Here is a 20535-nt window from a genome sequence, read left to right on the forward strand (position 1 = left end):
GGCACCAGAAGCACCCCATTGCACCTAGAAGCTCAACTCCTCTTTCAGTGGGCAGAAGCTCATTTGCAGGTTCTCAGCTGGGAATGTAGTGGGAGTGGAACATGTCCAGGCTGGCTTTCTCAGTCTGCAGATGCTCAACTATAGGAATGGTCTCTATCCCAAGGGTCGGCAATTCTGGTCCTCAAGAGCCAGTGCCAGGTCAGGTTTTCAGGATATCCACAATGAATATGTATGAGATGGATTTGCATGCACTGCCACCTTGAGATGCAAATCTATCTCATGCATATTTATTGTGGATATCCTGAAAACCTGACCTGGCTCCGGCTCTTGACCGGAATTGCCTATCCCTGCCCTATCCGTTCAACACCATGGTTCAACAGTCAGGGCCTCCATGGATTGATCTGATGGCTTCAACAATAAACACAGAGACTCATTTTTACAGCTGAAGCTACAAGCCAGAAACTAAGGGTTAGATGTTTTAGTCAAACCATGGCCAGAGAAAGAGCTCTTGTACATGTTTCCTCTGTGGTCCATGTTGGTCGTCATTTGCAGGATTACAAGTTATCCGCAGTTGGCACCCAATTGGCCCAGCAAGCTGTGGTTGACGGACCTAGTTTGTCTCTAGAGGGATGGTGGCCTTAGACTTTCGGTCCAAGTGGACTCTCTCACTCGAGAACCTGTCCCTATCAAGAATATGGAACACTTTAGGCTTACAGCATGGCTCTTGAAAGGGAGGCCCTGATGAGCATAGGTTATTTGGGTGTGGTCATTGCCACTTTGCTCAGAGCTAAGAAGTATTGATGATAGCTTCTTAGCTCTGAGCAAAGTAACAATCATCATGTCCAAATAACCTATGCTTGTCAGGACTTCCCTTTGAAGAGGGTATGCAGGGGTACGCAGGCTGGCCACCTCCTAGGATCTCCCTGCCTGCTCCCCCTCGCTGAAGTCACTGCCAGTAATTCCTGCCCCACTCCTGAAGCCGACCATACCACCCGAGACACTCCATTCCCACACCCCTGCTGCAGCAACAGGGATGAGCCAGGCACGTGCAGTGACTACGCGGCCAGCCCACAGGCCTTCCACCGATGTCAATTCTGACGGAGAGAAGGTTCCGGGCCAGCCAATCGCTGACTGGCTTTGGGGGTGGGTGTGGCAGGGAGAGAGGAAAAAAAATTGGACTCGTGGAAGGACAGAAAGCTGTTGGGGAATGGAATGAGGTCTAGAGGAGAGGAAGCATTCAGGAGGTAGAAATTAAGAAAGAAATATTGGATGCACAGTCAGAAGGAATTGCAACCAGAGACGCATGAAATCACCAGACAACAAAGGGAGAAAAAGTGATTTTATTTTCAATTTAGTGATCAAAATGTGTCAGTTTTGAGAGTTTATATCTGCTGTCTATATTTTGCTCTATATTTGTTTTTTTTTTATAGTTGTTACTGAGGTGACATTGCCATATTTTGAAAGTCATCTGCCTTGACCTATTTGAAAAAATCCCAAATATAAATGATAACATTTTCTCAGCATACATTGTGTTGTTTTTTTTTAATTTTGTCATTACCATTATGTATTAATAAGATATTGCGTGTATTTGAAAAATGGATGGAAGAAATTGCATTACAATTAGTACTACTATTATTATGGGGTTGGAGTCAAGAGTGGAGGTTGGTGGAGTTTTGTTGGGTCTGGGGCGGAACTTGGGCGGGGGTACTTGGCTTGAAAAGGTTGAGAAACACTGCTGAGGATGTAGAACCCTTCAGAGTTTCAATTTCAGTAGTCTTGGACTTTTTGCAGGAGAGAGTTTTGAAGGATCTGTCAATCAGATCACTGAAAGTGTGGATTACATGCCTTTCCTGTTTCCAAGCACGGGGGAATAGAGGCTCCCTGGCCTCTCACCCAGTTCATTAAAGGGGCTGTTCAGTTATACCCTCTGGTGTCCCCCCCCTTTCTTTGTCTGGAATCGGAACACTATTGCAGGGTCTTAATGGACCTCTGTATGAGCCTTTATGGGAGGCTTCCCTTCTGGATCTCAGTCGAGAGAGTGTTCTTTTTGGTGATTATGTCAGCAAGATGAATCTCCGTTAAGTTGCAGGCTCTTTCATGCAGGGAGCGGTTCCTCAAAATTTCAGAATCAGGGCTCTCCATAAGCACAGTTCTGTTCTTACCAAAAGTTGTCTTGGACTTCATGATTAACGTGGAAGGCCATTTGCCTGCTTTTCACCCTGCAGGCTCAAAAAGAAAAAGGACAGGACTTTGCATTTGCTGAATGTCAAGTGAGCTCTCTGGTAACTCGAAGTTACCAATGAGTTTTGCATATTGGATCATATAAATTAAAACTTATGTTTCCTTCCCTTAGGAGTAAAACTAGAACTTTCAAGAAATTCAGCCACTCTTATTTTCAAACTAACCGAATTCTGGAATAAGTTACTGCTTTCACTTAGAATGCCTTCATTTTATTTCGGAAAGCTCTGAAAACTTTCTTGTTTACTATACATTTTGGAAACTAAGCTATTCTAGATTACGTTCGTTCTTCATGATATATATATATATACTATACTTACATTATTATAAACCGAGTCGAGCACCTTTTTGGTTGAAGACCCGGTCTATAAAATTAAGTTTTAGTTTAGTTTTTGTTCTGACCAGTCATACCAAGAAACAGAGGCCAGCGTCTAATGCTCAATTTCCAGGTGGATTAAGATGGCCATTTCCTCTCTCTTATATGGGCTGTGGTAAGCAGCCACTGATTGCATTGAAAAGTCATTCCACCAAAGGAGTCAGTACCGCATGGTTGGAAGTTAGGGTTGTCTCACCTGAGGAGAGCTATAGAGTGGCTACATGATCTACCCTCCATACCTTTAACAGGTTCTACAGGGTGGATGCAGTAGCCAAGAATGACATCTCTTTTGGGTCCTTAGTTCTGAAGGCAGGCTTGCCCTAGACTCTGGGGACTGCTTTGGTACACCCATATGATTCAGGACCACTAGACCCATTACAATAGAAAGATTATTAAGGTAAGAACCTATAAAAACATCAGACTAGCCTTACAGGATCAGACCAATGGTCCATCAAGCCCAGTAGCCTGTTCTCATGGTGACCAATCCAGGTCACTAGTACCTGGCCAAAACCCAAGGAGTAGCAATATTCCATGCTACCGATCCAGGGGCAAGCAGTGGCTTCCCCATGTCTTTCTCAATAACAGACTATGGACTTTTCCTCCAGGAACATGTCCAAACCTTCTTAAAACCAGCTATGCTATCCGCTCTTACCACAACCTATTCTTTCTTGTAGATGTGTCTAGTGGCCTGAAGTCCCACCCTGTACATGGTTTTTGCCTGCCTTGTGCCTCAGCATCAATCTGCAGCTGGAAAAATCTCTCAAGTGAGCTGAGAGAATAAAGAGAAAGAAAAGGAACAACCTTGTGAGTGTATAGTCTGCTTTAAGTCTCTGCTAGATTGTGGGACATACGAATAGCTGCAAGCTCTATATAAAATTAGTACTGATTGCACATTTTTTAAATGTATCTGTGTTATGGCAGCTGCCTGAATGTCATGTTTGTTAAAAAGCAGAACAGAATTTGTACTGTTGGGGATTCTTCCCCATTTCCTTCCATCTGGTTATGTCTTTCATTGCAGTGCTACTTGATTGTTTTTGTATGCACAGGCAGTGGGTGCAGCTCCCTGGTAAGGAGATGGAGTTGAAAAGATGATTGAAACAGTTTTTCTGCAAGCAATTTTGCTGGTTCAGATACAGACCCCTAAATTTAAGGTCCACTAGACACATCTACAGGAACTTCTCTTTCTGGCAGGAGCTTTGTCTTCCATAAATAATTTTCTTGCCTTCCTGCCTCTCCATTCTTGTTTGAGTAGTGGGGGAGCCCATTTTTTCCTGTTTTACTTATAAACCCTTATTTTATATATATATATATATATATAATTTTTTTTTTGGGAAGGGGAGGTCTGGTTTAGTTATACATCCTTTTTTTCTGCAGCTTTTTCCTTAGCCCTGTGCTCTTGATTGGCTGTTTTCTTGGTGGGGCACTGCTAGTTTTACAATTGAGCTGTTTGATTTTGTTTTGGTTATTTTCCCCATGATGTCAAAGAAGTCTTCTAGTGGGCTCAAGTGGTGCATAGACTATACTAGGACCATATCTGTGTGATGTGTGCCTAACCTGTCTGGGCACTGACCATAAGTCCTTTCACTCTTTGTGCTCATATTGAAGGCTTTGGTACTCTATGGCTTCAGGAGCTCCACTACACTGGAGATGCATTAATATTGAGGTATGCCATGAAGTTAGGTTCTGGTAGCACCTGCTTTGGTTAAGTATCATCAGACCTCACACTGAGGACTTCTAATTATTCTGCATCATCCTCATTGGTCTTCTTCAAGGAACAGTGCTAGGAGTTCCAGGACACTGATGTCACTGGTACTTGAGAAACATGCAAGGCATTTTAAGGATGCTGCTAATAATGATGCTTTTCCAGTCTATCCTGGAGACCCATGTCCTGTTGGGTGTTCATTGATGCTGATTCCTTGTCAGGTATTGAAATTGGCCTCAGACCAATGTAGTGCTCCTTTCTAGCCTGTCGGGAGAGAAAGGAGCCCATGTCTTAGTGCTTTCACTTGGAGCCTGGTCACATTTTCAGTGGTATGAGACAAACTCAGACCTCTGCCACAGGGCAGGAGAAGGTCTTGCCTAGAAGGGCTCTTTCATCAATGTTTTGAGAAATAAGAGGCCATCCTATTTTTAAGTTTGAAATCAAGGATGAGCCAAGTGCTGATATGTTGGATGTCCTTGATTATGGCTTCCCTTGAAAGGAAGCTTTGATAGTTCCTGTGAGCAACATCTTTAAACCTGCACAGATGAAGAATTGGGAGGACCCACGTATTAGTGCAAGTTGGTCCAAAGCAGGGGGACTTTCTCTTAATAAAGTCCAGAAGACTCCCAGATTTGAGAAGCCACAGCTTCTGCATCATTCCATTATTTTCAAATCTGCTCCTAAAAGTCAGAATCTCAAGACCCAATACCTCATCTTCCCCAGGCAGGGGTGCTTGTACACAAGTCATTTAGGAGAAAAGTGTTTCACAGCTTGATGCTCATTTCCTGCATCCAGTCCTATTAGCTCTACACAAGCATTTAGTTGAAAAACTTAGTGTGCTAGAGCTTGTGGGTACTCTGCCTCTAGAGCAGGCCATGCAATCTCACCAGTTTGCAGCTAAGCAGGAGTGTTGAAAAAGGACATTCTTCAGGCAACTTTTGATGTGTCCAGATTCTCTGTCTTAGGTGTTAGCAGTTGCAGACAAAGTTCCTGCTGAACTGGAATGTACTTAGGTAGGGCTGGTCTCAGGGCGCTGGTCTTTGACCAGAGAGCCTCCGCATGAGTGGACTACTGGCACAATGTACCACTGGTCTGACCCAGCAGCGGCAATTCTAATGTTCTTATGCATGTCTCAGACCTAGGACCCAAACACTAAAGGCACCAGTTGTGTGGGTCAGTTAGAGAGATCGGGCGTGCACACCGCTGGCACTTCTTGAAGCCCGGTTGAGGGGGCATGAAGGGAAACACGGCCTCCGCGAAATCAAACCCGGAGGCTTGGATGATTACAACAGGCCCCGCCGGGGCCGGCTGCAAAAAGCAAAGAAAAAAGACACGAGGTTTTTTTTTTTTTTTTTAAAGGAAAGTAAGTCGAAAGACAAAAAATAGAACAAAAAGGGATCAAAAAATCGCGAGCGGGAAGGCAAAAATAGAGTTTTCAACGGCCGTTGAAAGCACATGCGTCTTCTTCGCTCCGCGGAAACGAAGAAACTGGAGACCACGCACTCCTCCGTCGGGCGGGAAGGCACTCGCGCATGCGCGGTGCGGCCAACTAGAACTTTCTAGTTAAAAAGGTCCGTACCGGGGCTCCGTCAGTGACGTCACCCATACGTTAAGAATATCTGCCTGCTTGTCCTGGGATAACTAGAACCAGTACTAACCATCATCTTTTTGGAGACAAGGTGGAATGATAGCCTCCAAAGCAGCTAAACTGGACAGACAAATCACCACTCTGTTATCTTCGACTACAGACTACAAAGCCTTCAGGAGAGACATTAAAACCATACTCTTCAAAAAAACACATAAAACTATACTCTTCAAAAAACACATAAAAACTATCTAGCACAACCAATCCCAACCCAATATCCAACACTCTATTTACCCTTAGATCTCTCTAATACTCTTTTATCTACCAAACGTTATCTAAAACCCATAATTTTACCCTATTCTTATCTCCTAAAGACCTCCACTTCCCTTTGGTAACTCTTTACCCAATATATATTACCTTAAAAATTCTATGTCATCGCTTATTCTATTCCTTCAAATTTTGAATTAATTTTGTTTTAGTTTGGATGTAATCTGCCTTGAACCGCAAGGTAATGGCAATCACTAATGTAATATAATGTAATAGTTTGCCACCCTAAGGGAATCATGGTGTTGGGCTGTTTTGTTTTTTTCTCTTGGCCTTCTCCATCCATAGGTTTTACTCCATTCTCTTATGCTGACGACATACAACTTATACACCCCTTGGATCCAGAAAACAATAACAAAATTATATTCATTAATCATAAACTGGAAACAATACAAAACTGGCTTAATACAAACAAATTGGCTCTTAACATAAAAAAGACTAAATCTGTGCTATTTACTTGGAGAAAAGACATAACTCTGATAAACCCATTTACTCTCAATAATACTCCACTAAATCTAGTCCCCACAGTCAAAATCCTGGGAGTAGTAATCGACAACAAACTGCTCTACCATGATCATATTTCTCTCACTGTTAAAAACTGCTTTTTCAAACTACGTCTTATCAGGTCAATAGCCAAATTTTTGAGCCCTAATTCCATTAAGATACTAATCCATTCATTAATTATAGCAAAACTTAACTACTGCAACGCTCTTCTCCTTAACATCACACAGAAAGAAAAAAGGAGACTTCAGCTGATTCAAAACACTGCCATTAAATTAATATATAATGCTAGGAAATACGATCATGTTTCACCGTTACTAATAGATGCTCACTGGCTCCCAATTGGTCATAGAATCACCTTTAAAATAATACTGCTCATCTTTAAAACTCTAGCCTTCGACGAACCTCAATTCATATCTAGACTATTAATACCTCACACTTCCCAACGTTCACTTCGCTCTTCGGGTCAAAACCTTCTTACAATCCCCTCTTTGAAAATTATCGGTACAAGAAGAGCAGATATATTCTCTGTGATGGGACCTCTATGGTGGAATGCCCTGCCACAATATATTAGAAATGAAAAGGATGTTATAACATTCAAAAAACTTTTAAAATCTTACTTATTTAAAGATGCTTTTAATATTTAAATGTTTAGCGAGATTCCAAATTGTGCTGTGGTTTACTTCCCCTTATCCTTTTGTTTTTTCCCATTTCTTCTACCCCAACCAGAAAATTGTAACTTTGATCCTTTCCTTCCCAACTCATGTTTGTTTTTGACAAAAGTACTTTGTTAAATGTTTGTTTCTTTTTGTTATACTCTATTTTTGATTTTGTACATCGCTTAGTGATTCTAATAGGCGATTTATCAAATTTATTAATAAACTTGGAAGTTGGAAGAGTCCCCCCTACTGTCAAATATATAGGTTCACTTCCTCGATTTGCCATCCCCAGCAGGCTCAAACCTCATGTTCCTGTCCCCAGCAACAGTGGGTAAGAAATCTGAGAGCTCCCAATTTTAAGCAAGGGATGAGATTTTGACTGGATCCAACAGCGCTTAGATGACCAAAGTACTTATTCTGGATGATCTGGGCAGATGGAGACTGAATTTATTTTCCAGGGAAGTGGCCCTTTGTAACCTCAGACTAATGGGTAACACCCTCAGTGTCAGCCCCTTCCAAATTGCCCAGCAACAGCTTCAAAATCAGCTCTTGCTAGCTGGAAGTGTTCGCAGAGGAATTCTCTTCCCTTTTTAAAGGCCCATGTGGTTGAGCCTGTATTCTGAGGAGATGAGATTTTATTTCAAGTAATTCTCATGTGCAGAAAGACTTGAAGATTTTGTGCTAAGGTCTCTGAACAAATCTGGTTAAACAAAAGTTCAGGATGATGTCCCTGGGCCCTTTCTTCCCATTTCAGGAACATGGCTCTGTTCCGTGAATTTAAATGATGCTTACATCTATTTCCAGGTTCAGCCAACTCACAGGAGCTATCTTGGATTTCGAGTAGGAATACACAACTACCAGTATTTGCCCTTGTGTTCACCCCTAGACTGTTTATGTAGCAATGCTGCAACATATTACAAGGCATTTTTCCCAATCTAGCCAGTTGGCTGCTAAAGAGCACATTGAGGGAAGGTGTTCAGGCATCAATGCAGAGAACTATTTGGCTGTTGGAGCTACCAGCATTTGTAATAAACTACCCAAAGATCCATCTGCTCCCAGTGCACAACTTGGCGTACATTGGAGCCTTGTTAGGTACAGGTGAAGTTTAAGCCTATTTTTATCAGGCCAGTTATGCTTGTTTCCATCATTTGTATTTGCAGTAACTAGCATGTCATTGCTATTGAGTTTGTTAGGTCACATGACCTCTATTGAACATGTCATATCCATGACATAGCTCTGTGAGGTAGCTGGTCCCCTTTGGCTTTATAGTGGTGTTGGGCCACAGAACTGCTGAAGGATGCTATCTCACTCACCTCACCATTATGACAATCTGTTCACTGGTGGATAATTTGTACCAGTTTTGACTCAGAGTCTTTCATTCCCCAGAAAATTCTGACCATAGATGCAGCCAACCTGGTCTAGGATGCTCCTGTAAATGGGCTTCGTACCCAAGATCACAGCTTGATCATGATATTCAGCAGCGGGTACTATGGAACATTCTCTATAGGTTTCAGAAATTGGTTGACCCAAATTGTTCTGATCTAAGCAAGTTGCCATGTACTACCTCAACAAGCAGGGGTGTATGGGCTCCTACTCCTTGTGTCTGAAAGCAGTTGTGATAGGGCAGTGGGCCACCAGCCATGCCACATACCTTCTGGGGAAAAAACAGTCTGCTGGCTATACTGAACAGGGTCAAACATCTACATGAATAGTCTCAGCCTTGGGGGGCGGTTGTCTGAAAGTGGGGCATCTCTCCTCATTTGATGTCTTTACCATGCAACTCAACAATACAATCTCATTATCCCAGGACAAGCAGGCAGCCTATTCTCACATATGGGTGATGTCACCCATATGTGAGAATAGCTGCCTGCTGTCCCTAGATAACATCTGTTACGGTAAGTAACTGTGCTTTACTGTTCTAGACTCAGATCATACAGCTGGCTATCAGCTGCTTTTCTCCTTTACTGGGGAGAGGGTTTTCTGTATGCATATCCTCTGATTCCTCTCTGCTATTGAAATTCAAGCATAATCCATCTCTTGTCTTATGTCATACTTTCCAAGGCAGACTTGGTTTTTATATTACATTACATTACCCATTATAAACCGAGACACCCTCTCCCCCCCATTAATGGGACATTTTTTTGGCCCAAACGCTTTGGTATATATTTGAGTAAATATGGTATATCCTTCCTACTGCCTGTAGAAGCTTTTACTCCCCCACCCCTTTAAATCTGAAGGTGCATCCATTTGAGTTGGGCACACGCATGCTCAGTTGGACCTCCTGAAGACTTTTTTATGAACCCTGGGTAGTGGCTGTGCTGGGGCTCTGTTGGTCACCTATTTGTGTTCTGTTGCTACAGTTGTATAACTTTGCTATATTTGTACAAAATAATTTTGTATTTCTGTGAAGGTTTTAAAGGAGTTTCTCAGCATTTCATGCAGTCATGTAAGTGTTGATTTTTTTGGTTGAAGCACTGATGGGATGTAGCTGATCCTAATGCCTCAGTATTTTCATTTGTGGTATTGTTCAGATGTGCTATCCACAAAGTAAACACCTCACTGAAAACTATGAATAAAGGCTGTCAAGCTTGCTGTCCTAATGGTTTTCTCTGTAACTGTCAAAAAACTAGGCATAAAAAGCTCTGATAACACCCTAACACATTTCCTCAAAGCACCCATAAGCTCTAGCAGAGATGTGACCAAAAGAGACAAACATGTTCTAGCAGTTGACCAGACAAGTCTTTCAAAGGATGAGAGCCCATGAGCACTTGTAGGCATAGGACTCTTGGGCATCAAACTGACCAAATGCCCTAGCAGCACTTAGGGGTGGGATGGGGAGAGAGCGAGAAGTTCATGCTATTTCTCCAACATGTGGATGGTGCTGCATACACTTCTTGCAGTGCTGTTGTACCCAGAGGCAGACAGTGGCTATAAGTAAACCTGAGGTGCCCCTTTCTTTTGCTATAGTGGTATATTAGCGACTGCCTTTCTGAAAACATTGGCCAGAAAGATTACAAGATCTGTTTCTTGCTCTAGGGACCAATGACCAACCTTATCCTCAAGATGCCCATGACTCCCTAACCTCCCCACCAAACACATGGCAGGAGTATTGCTCAATTCTGGAAACCACACCTCAAAAAGATAAATGGGATGGAGCCAATCCAGAGTGGTCAATGATCTTCATAACGAGACAGACTTAAGATATTGTATACTTTGGCAGAAATGCAGGAGAGAGATGATATACACACATCTCTGTGACAAAGGCATAGGAGATAGGCCTCTCAATTGAGAAAAAAACATTTGGGAATGAGGGGACGTAAGGTAAAGGGAGTAGATGACAGCAGTAATGTAAGGAATTTGTTTTCTTTATGAATAGGGTGGTGGATGTATGGAATGGCTTCCCAATGGAGCTGATGGAGAAAAGGACTATCTGAATTCAAGATGACATGGGACAAGCACAAAGGATCTCTAAGAGAGAAGAAAGGACAAGAATTTAGTAGTTGATGGGTAGGCTGGAAAAGATATATAGTGTACTTGCCATCATTTTCTACGATTCCCATGTCTTATTCCACTACCCCATGATCATGACTCCATGCCCAGATTAGCTCCCATTAATTTTGAAAATCAGATGACAACTGTTTATCTGCCCTTCTCTACCTTCTATAATAATTCCTTCAGAATCAACAAGGACACAGATTGGGGTTTGGCTAAATCCACCTTTTACAATCTACTGCCACAAAAAGCCAACTTCCATACCAGTTTGTCAGAGGTATCCCCACTTTACAAAACCCATTCTAACTCCCCTCTAGGTAAAGATTCCAAAAGGCTTGGGGTAAGAAAAGTCAAGGAGCCATGCTAAATTCTAGGATTGCTGTTCAGAAGTTACAAATCCTCACCCAATGTGCAGGCCAGTCTCATATTTTTTTCCAGCTGAGTACTAGGCTCATCTTGCTATGGCTCAACTTCAGGAGTGTGGAATATAACTGATTTGCTCCACCTATGATTCCTAAAGTGATGTCCGGAACTGTTGTAGTCATGAGTATGAATAGAATGGCCTGACTGAATGGTTGCTGAGCTGTGATGTTCATGAATGACCTACAAATGCATCACATCTGTGAGATAAAATGTTTACTGAGAAAAGATCAAAGGTACTGTGAAACAAATAAAAGACCATTGTATTGCTGTTTAGGGGTTATCAAGTCAGTTTTCTGTCAATAATTTTTCTATTGAAATAACTATACAGGAAAACAATGCACACAATACCAACCACCAATTTCCACTGCAGGTCATTATGATTGGGCAAGTCACGTAACCCCTCCTTTGCCCCAGGTACAATATAAGTAGTAGTATATAATGTAAACTTTTGTTTGTAACCACAGGAAAGTGGCCCATCCCCTTTCCTTTTGATCTGCCCCTCCCAGCAATGTTTTATTTAATGGCAAAGGCCATGGAAAGAAAACAATCTCCACATAATTGGATAACCCCTAAAGCAGGGCTGTCCAAATCCGGTCTTTGAGATCTACTGACAGACCAGGTTTTAAGGATATCCACAATGAATATGCATGAGAGAGATTTGCCTGCACTGCCTTGGTATGCAAATCTCTCTCTCATGCATATTCATTGTGGATATCTTGAAAACCTGGCCTGCCAGTAGATCTCAAAGACTGGACTTGGGCATCCCTGCCCTAAAACAACACCAGATTTTGACTACTTAGGGAGGATGACATATACTTATCTTCAGGGAGATTTGGTAACCTGGATGCTCTACACCAGGGGTCTCAAAGTCCCTCCTTGAAGGCCGCAATCCAGTTGGGTTTTCAGGATTTCCCCAATGAATATGCATGAGATCTATGTGCATGCACTGCTTTCAATGCATAGTCATTAGGGAAATCCTGAAAACCCGACTGGATTGTGGCCCTCAAGGAGAGACTTTGAGATCCCTGCTCTACACTGTTCCCTCTAAGCTGAGCAGGAGTCCTGCCAGTTTGATGGGGGGGGGGGTTGCTCTTTCACAATCACTTCAATAGTGATGGACAACTAACTGCAGGAATCCAGGGAATAAGCCTGTCTCTAATGATTGAAAACAATATTAAAGCACTACTACTGGCAGCAATGCAATTGGAGGACTCCCACTCAGCTAGAGCAGTGGTTCCCAACCCTGTCCTGGAGGAACACCAGGCCAATTGGGTTTTCAGGCTAGCCCTAATAAATATGCATGAAGCAAATTTGCATGCCTATCACTTCCATCATATGCAAATCTCTCTCATGCATATTCATTAGGGCTAGCCTGAAAACCCGATTGGCCTGGTGTTCCTCCAGGACAGGGTTGGGAATCACTGAGCTAGAGGAAACAGTTTGTTCCTCAGAATAGTTACCCATGGATATAAAATCAATTTTATCCAACTTCTACACTGTGTGCTCACAATTGCCGACTCTTCTCATTTCATAGCTCACTATACTAGCCATAGAGATAAAGACTTTTGTGTGCAAAGGTGAAGAAGGTACCAGCTAGGGTTATATGGCTCCAGCAAAGCTCGGATTGAGATATCCAGCTTTTACTTTCATTTCTTTTAATGGAAGTAAAACCCGGATATCTCCATCTGTCCTCCTTACCTCCATTGCTTTCAATGGAAATTAAATCTGGATATGTCCATCCTTTTTCTAGAGCCAGTGGTAACCCTAGTACCAGCTCAATGCAGAAATTATCATTCCTGAGAAGGTTTAAGGTTTATTGTATTTTATAAATCACTCATATGTGCAATGTGGTTTACAATAATAAGAAATAGTACTTTAAAAAACCCTAGAGGGCAAAACTCACGCTTTTCTGAAAGGATTTTGCTCAAATGAGTCAATTGTCCAAGTTAGGGTGCACTAAGCTATCTGCATTGCTTAAGGCTGCTACCACCACTACCATCACCTTGGAAAATTTTCTTGGTGTTATTGTCAGCCCAAGTGACAGAGCACAAATATAATAATGCAAAACAAATACATTTCTAATGGCTCTAGCATATCAGGATGTGCAATTAAGCTACAAGTTCAAAGACTTCCCTGTCTAACCACTATGACTAAGCTCAAGGTCTCCATCCAAACCTTGGGAATCTGCAGATACCTGTTCACTTTTTTTTTTTTTTTTTTTAACAAAGTGGATGAAATTCCTTTGCATGCCCCATTCTTGAGGCATGGGCACCACTGGGATTGTAACATCCACTGTAGAATTTCCTGGACCCATCGCTGCCTTTATTCTGGAGCGACAAGAAAACTACAGGAAACAGAAACTGGTTGTGTATATTCTAGGGCAGTGTTTCTCAACTCAATCCTGGAGTACCCTCATGCCAGTCGGGTTATCAGGATATCCACAATGAATACACAAAACATTTGCATATATTGGAAGCAGTGCATGCAAAAGCATAGCTACTTGCTGTAACAGATGCTATCCAGGGACAGCAGGCAGATATTCTCACATAGGTGACATCATCCATGGAGCCCTGGTACAGACATTCGCATAAGTGCTCCAGCATTTTAAGAACTTGAGAAAGTTTGTGACTGACCGCACCGCACATGCCTTCCCGCCCAACGTAAGCACATGGCTCCTTAGTTCAGTAAGCCAACCAGGGGAGGTAGGTGAGTTGTAAGAATATCTGCCTGTTCCTGATAACACTTGTTACGGTAAGTAACTGCAGGCAGCATATTCTCACATATGGGTGACCTCCAAGCTAACCAAAATGGGATGAGGGGGAAAGTTGGCCTTTAGGAAAACAAATTTTTGCAATACTGCTTGGCTGAAGTGCCCATCTCTGGAAAAAGATTCCAGATAGTAATGTGAGGTGAAAGTAAGGACCAAGTGGCAGCTTTACTTATCTCAATAGGGGTAGAGCAGAGAAAATCTACTGAAGCTGCCATAGCTCTGACTTTATGGGCTGTGACAAGACTCCTCAGTTGTAGCCCAGCCTGAGCATAACAGAACAAGATGCATGCAGCCAAGCAATTGGAAATCGCTCTCTTGGAAACAAGATGACCCAACTTGTAAGGGGACAAAAAGTTGAGATGTCCTATGTGGCTTTGACCTGTTGAGATAATAGGCCAATGCCCGCTTACAGTCCAGAGTTTGAAGGGCTGTTTCTCCTGAAAGAGTGAGGGGAAAAAATACTGGAAGAACTGATTGAGATGAAATTCCATGACGACCTTAGGAAGGAACTTCGGATGAGTGCAAAGCACAACCTTGTCATGGTGGAACACTAAATGGTGGATCCATCACTAGCGCTTGAAGTTCACTGACTTCTGGAAGAGAGAGAAATGAGAAAAACAACTTTCTAAGTAAGAAATTTGAGATGAGTTGTAGACATTGGTCAAATGGTGGCTTCATCAATTTAGCGAGAACTACATTGAGACCCCAAACCACTGGAGGTGGTTTGACATTGAAAAGTCCTTTCATTAATCTGAAGATAAGTGGATGAGCAGTAAGAGGTTTAACATCTACTTGGTGAAAGGCAGTGATAGCACTGAGATGGACTCTAATGGATGTGGATTTGAGGCCAGAGTTGGACATGCAGGAGATAATCCAAAACTAAGGAAACCAAGATGGATTTGGGATCCTGGTGATGAAGAAGACACCAAGCAGAAAAATGAGTTAATTTTTGCTAATAACATTGCTGAATGGCTGGTTTTCAGGAAGCTTCCAATATGAGTTTAACAGGCTGAGAAAGGTGAAAATCAGTTGAACTCAGCTCAAGAGATACCAAGCTGTTAGGTGTAAAGACTGAAGGCTGGGATGTAGAAGAGAACCGTGACTGCGTGAGAAGAGATGGAAAAATTGGCAGAGGTATTGGCTCCTTGATACTGAGTTGAAGTAGAAGGGAGAACCAAGGCTGTCTGGGCCACCAAAGAGCTATAAGTATCATAGTGGCCGACTCCTGAGAATGAGAGGTATGGGTGGAAATGCATAGAAAAACTTGTGTATCCAGTCCAGAAGAAAAGTATCTGCCTCCAGGCGATGAGAGTACAGTCTGGAACAGAGCTGGGGCAACTTGTTGTGAGGGGATACAAACAAATCCACTTGAGTCCTCCATTGAGAGAAAATGGGATGGAGAGCTGCTGAATTGAGCATCCATTCATTAGGTTGAAGAATTCTGCTGAGTTTGCTCAGAAATTCTGTTCCCCATGAATATAGATTGCTTTGAGAAAGATGTTGCAAGCAATTGCCCAAAGCCAGATCTATCTCTTGACAGAGGAGAGACCCTCTTCCTCCTTGCTTGTTTATATAGTACACTAGTCTTATAGCCCGTTACATTAACGGGTGCTAGAATATATGTGTGTGTGTCTGTCTTTATTTCTTTCTCCTTAGCCGCTTTCTTTCTTTGTCTTTCTTTTTCCTTGGCTGTCCATCACCACCCCTCCCCCTGCTCCCCCTGTCCATTCTCCCTTCCTTTTACCTCCCATGTGTCCACCACCACCCCTTCGCTGCTCTCCTTATGCAGCAGCAGCCCTTCTCCCTTTGTTTTACTCCCCCCTATCCATCAGCACCTCTTTCCTTCTCCCCCTGTCCAACATTAGGCCTCCGTTCCTTTTTCTTCACCCCCCGTCCATCAGCACCTCTTTCCTTCTTCCCCTGTTCAGCAGTAGGCATCCCTTCCTTTTTCTCCCCCCCCCTTCCTCCTTCTTAGCCCTATGATACACTTACCTTGCTCTGCCCCTGATCAGAGGTCCCGACAGCCGCCCAGTTGCACCCATTGGAAAAGTTCCCTGCCACATCCCGCACCCCTCCTGACACGACTCCCGCTGTCTGCCTGTCTCTGTCCCTGGCCCCCTTTGTCTGTGTATCTCCCTGCCCGTGTCTTTCTTTTCTTTCTGTCTCCCTCCCTCTGTCTGAAGCAGCATTCCCTCCCCCTCCATTTCCCTCCCCCTCCACCAGTTCCCTGTGCACCTGCCCCTGTGTTACTCTTCTTTTCTTTGTCTCCCTTCCTCCCTCTGTCTGTCCAAAGCTGCATCCCCTCCCCCTCCATTTCCCACCCCCCACACCAGTTCCCTGTGCAACAGCATTAGCATTTCCTCTACCCCCCTTTCCCTTCCCGCGGTCCCAACTACACATGGTGATTCAACTACACCTGGCTCTTAAACTGACCCGAGTCCTTTGCCGCCCCCCTTCCCTTCCCGCGGGCCCGACTATACATGGCGATTCAAGCAGCATGTGCAGCAGTCTTCACACACTGCTTCGGGTCCTACTGCCCTGATTTACTCTGGCACGTCCCTGATGACATCATCATAGATGCAGCAGAGCAAATCAGGGCAGTAGAAGGGCCCGAAGCAGCGTGTGAAGACTGCTGCATACACTGCTTGAATCGCCGGGTAGGTAGTCAGGCCCGCAGGAAGTGAAGGGGAGGGGCGGCAAAGGACTCGGGTCAGTTTAAGAGCCGGGGCAGAAAGTTGCTGGGCTCCTCGGTGGGGGCGCTGAGCGGCCGCGATCCCTCTCCTCCGAGACACCCCCCCACCCACTGGAGGAACGTAGATCGGCGGCTGGCTGCGGTCCCGGCTTGATGCATCGGCGGCTGGTGACGTAAGCGCGCATGCGCACTCCTACCTAAGGTGTCCTACATCTCATGGAAAACAGACGCACGCAGGTGGGAGTGCACATGTGTGGATTACTGTTTTATTATATTAGATGGCAACTTGATTGTCCATGCAGACTAGATTGACTACTGAATGTTGAAAAGCTCTGAGAACATAGTAAATCTGTCTGAGTTCCAAAAGATAGATGTGAAAGCGTTCTCTGGGGGACTAGTGACCTTGAGTGAGAAGGCCTTCCCGATGAGCTCCCGAAGCATAGGTTGATGAATCCGTGGTTAAAACTTTTTGATGTGAAATAAAAGACCTGGAAATATTGGAAGAGTTCATCCATTACAGAAGAGATCGTTGAAGAGACACGGTGTGTTGTGAGAGTGGGTCAATTGCCTGAGACCACTGTGAAGCCAGAGATCGTCGAGGCGTCTAGAGATGAAGTCTCACAAAGGGAGTCACGTGGACTGTGGAAGCCATGTGCCCTAGAAGAAACATCATGCGCCTGGCCAATATTGACTGAAGCTGAGTGATCCGATGACAAAGTTGTATTAGAGAATCCTGATGTTCTTGAGAAAGGAATGCCCAAAGTTAAGTGGTATGGTTGAAGTTGTGACTTGGGAAAAGTTGATCTCGAACCCCAAGTTCTGAATAAATAATATAGTCTGATTTGTTGCTAAGATCACCCCTTGAGACAAAGGATCCTTGATGAGCCAGTCATCCAGGTAGGGGAAGACTTAAAGGCCCTGAGACCTCAAGGCTGCTGCCACCACTACCAGCCACTTGGTGAAGACTCTTAGAGAGGATGCCAGGCCGATAGTGGCGATGTGCCACTTGAAATCTGAGATACTGCCTGTTAACTGAATATGATATGAGCTGGATATGAGTATAGGCTTCCTTGATATCTAGAGAGCATAGCCAATCGTTTTGAGCTAAGAGGGAATATAGAGTGGCTAGAGATAGCATTCAAAATTTCTCCTTGACAAGAAATCTGTTGAGGGCTCTGAGATCTAAAATAGGTCATAGACCTCCTGTCTTCTTTGGGACTAGAAAATAGCAGGAGTAAAATCCTCAGTTCTGATCTGCAGGAACCTTCTCGATGGCATTCAGGAGAAGAGAATTGATTTCCTGAAGGGAGGACTGGTGAGGGTTCAAACCAGACTCTCTTGGAAGATGATCTGGAGGAACAGTGAGGAAATGAAGAGAGTAACCCTCTCGAATGATCTGTAGAACCCAGGGGTCTGAGGTGATCAACTCCCACCAATGGAGATAAAGTTGGAGACAACCTCCGATTGAGGGAGAGGCTGATGTTACTGAATTGCAACTTTGCTCTCGAGAAACCCATCAAAAAGACTGAGTCAATTTAGCTGGAGCAGACACTTGATGTTTCTGAGGGTGTTGCTTTAGTTTCTTTTGCTGTGGCCTGGATGGAGCAGAAGATTTGGCTGAAAAACGCCTCTGATATGAAGACGGTTTGAATGGTCTCACTAAGGCAGGCTTGGATTTAGGTTTAAGCAAAGAATCCCAATATTTTTTGTGTGCTGAGAGCTTTTGAGTAGTATTCTCCATTGAGTCTCCAAAAGCTCATCTCCCAGACAAGGGATGTTAGCCAACTGGTCTTGGAGGTTAACATCCATGTTGGCAACCCTGAGCCAGGCTAATCTCATCACCACAGATATAGAAGCCCTGGAAGACAACTTACAAGGCGTCATAAGCAGACTGAACCATGAACTGCCTCAATTAAGTAAGGGTGCAAACAATGTGCCAGAAATCTTTCACTTGGTGAGATTGAAGATATTTTTGAAAGGGAGGTAATTACTTTACCAGATGTTTCAGGTAGCATGTGAAATTAATGACTCGATTTGCCAACATGGAGTTTTAGTAAAGACGTCTCCCAAATCTGTCCATCGTACGTCCCTCTCAACCTGGTGGGACCGAGGCATAAACTTTGGATGGGGTAGACTTTTTCAGTGTGGACTCCACCACTATAGATTGATGAAACAGTTGAGGTTTGTCAAAACCTGGACTAGGAATAATCTGGTAGAGAGTCCTGGGAGCAACAGGAACACAGAAAGTCCCAATTTTTATGAAGGGTTTCTCTCAATATCCCATGCAAAGGAAGTTTAATAAGTTCCTTAGGCTGATCATAGTCCATGGTCTTCAAAAATTCAGCACTGTTTGGAATCTGCCTCCAGCTTGACAGACAGATCCTTACCCAACTGATGAAGTGAGTAAAGGAAAGCCTCTCTGTAGTGTAGGGGAAAGTGAGTAAAGGAAAGCCTCTGTAGTGTAGGGGATATTTCTCTAGGAGGAGTCTTAGATGGAGATTGTGGCTCAACAGAGAGAAGGCTCTGTGGTTGAATGAGAAACGTCCATATTGTAATCCATTTGTAGATCAGTCTACAAATTGTAGATGAGCAGTGATGGAAAACGATGCTGCCGCTTGGAACAGTGTCGGTCCAATAAGGAAGGTGATGTAGAATGTTTACATTTCTCTGGATGTTTGGAAGCAACATGCTTGGACTTACAAGAAAACTTTCTGGATTGAGAACGTCAAGGAGAAGATGAAGGATGCTTCGACGAACTGGAATGGTGTCTGGAGGCACAATGCTTTGATGCATAGCTGAATGATGTGTTGAGAGCCATAATGGTGCCTCAATGCAGCAGTGGCAGTACCAGCATCCTGTGTGGCTTGATGCTCAGGCTGGGCCGGTACTGGAGGAGTCGGTGTTGGGGTAATGAGCTGAAACATATCCCCATACTCTGCACGAGAGCATCGAGCTTCTCTTTAAAGGTAAGCACTAGAGAATGACACGGTGAAAAAATTGGTCCCCGTCACCGCCCCGTCCCCGTCTCACCATCCTCTGCACCGCCCCGTCACCGCCATTCCCTTCACCGCCCCTTCACCGCCACTGCCACCCCATTCACCGCCCCGTCACCGCCACTGCAACCCCATTCACCGCCCCGTCACCGTCACCGCTGCATACATAAAAGCCTCAAACGGGTACGATTTTATATACTTTTCTTTATTTACGTATAAAGGAAACATACTTTAAAACTTAGTTAAATATTAGTTAATAACTATACAAAAACAAAACACGCAGAGAAAAAATTAATTAATATAAATTCTCAAAACTGACACATTTTGATCACTAAATTTAAAATAGTTATTTTTCATACAGTTTTTCAATCACTAATCTTCCACCACCCCTGGGGCTAGCAATGCAAAAACAAACACGACATGTACTTTAAATGCTTACAATGTTAGCCTACATGGTAAGTAGACGCGGCCGCTGTACCTAATCGCGGCAAAGATCTCCCTGCCGTGATTAGCATAGTGACCGCGGCTATGGCTGCAAGTCTCCCCTCCCCCCAGCGATCACGGCAGGAGGGCACCCAACCCCTCCTGTAGACCCCCCCCCAACGGCCCTCCCGACAATCGCAGCAGAAGGGTACCCAACCCCTCCTGCCGGTCCTCCCAATGGCCTCCCCTAAGATCGCCGGCAGGAGGGTACCCAACCCCTCCTGCTGGACCCCCCCCCAACGAACCCTCCCACCCCGGAACCCCCTTAGTCTTACTTTCCAAGTTGGACCGGACGGC

The 20535-nt window shown here is 44.0% G+C and overlaps 1 protein-coding gene across 1 annotated transcript in view; it reads left to right on the forward strand.

The window, feature by feature from the left end:
• Nucleotides 1-11571, forward strand: part of LOC117364739 — a 296082-nt gene extending 284511 nt beyond the window's left edge. Inside the window, exon 12 of the mRNA XM_033954286.1 lies at nucleotides 10762-11571. The gene's annotated coding sequence lies outside the window, so the exon portion shown is untranslated. The remainder of the gene's footprint in view (nucleotides 1-10761) is intronic.
• Nucleotides 11572-20535: the final 8964 nt, after the last annotated feature.

This window comes from Geotrypetes seraphini, chromosome 8, assembly GCF_902459505.1.
Source record: "Geotrypetes seraphini chromosome 8, aGeoSer1.1, whole genome shotgun sequence".
Classification (NCBI taxonomy): domain Eukaryota; kingdom Metazoa; phylum Chordata; class Amphibia; order Gymnophiona; family Dermophiidae; genus Geotrypetes; species Geotrypetes seraphini.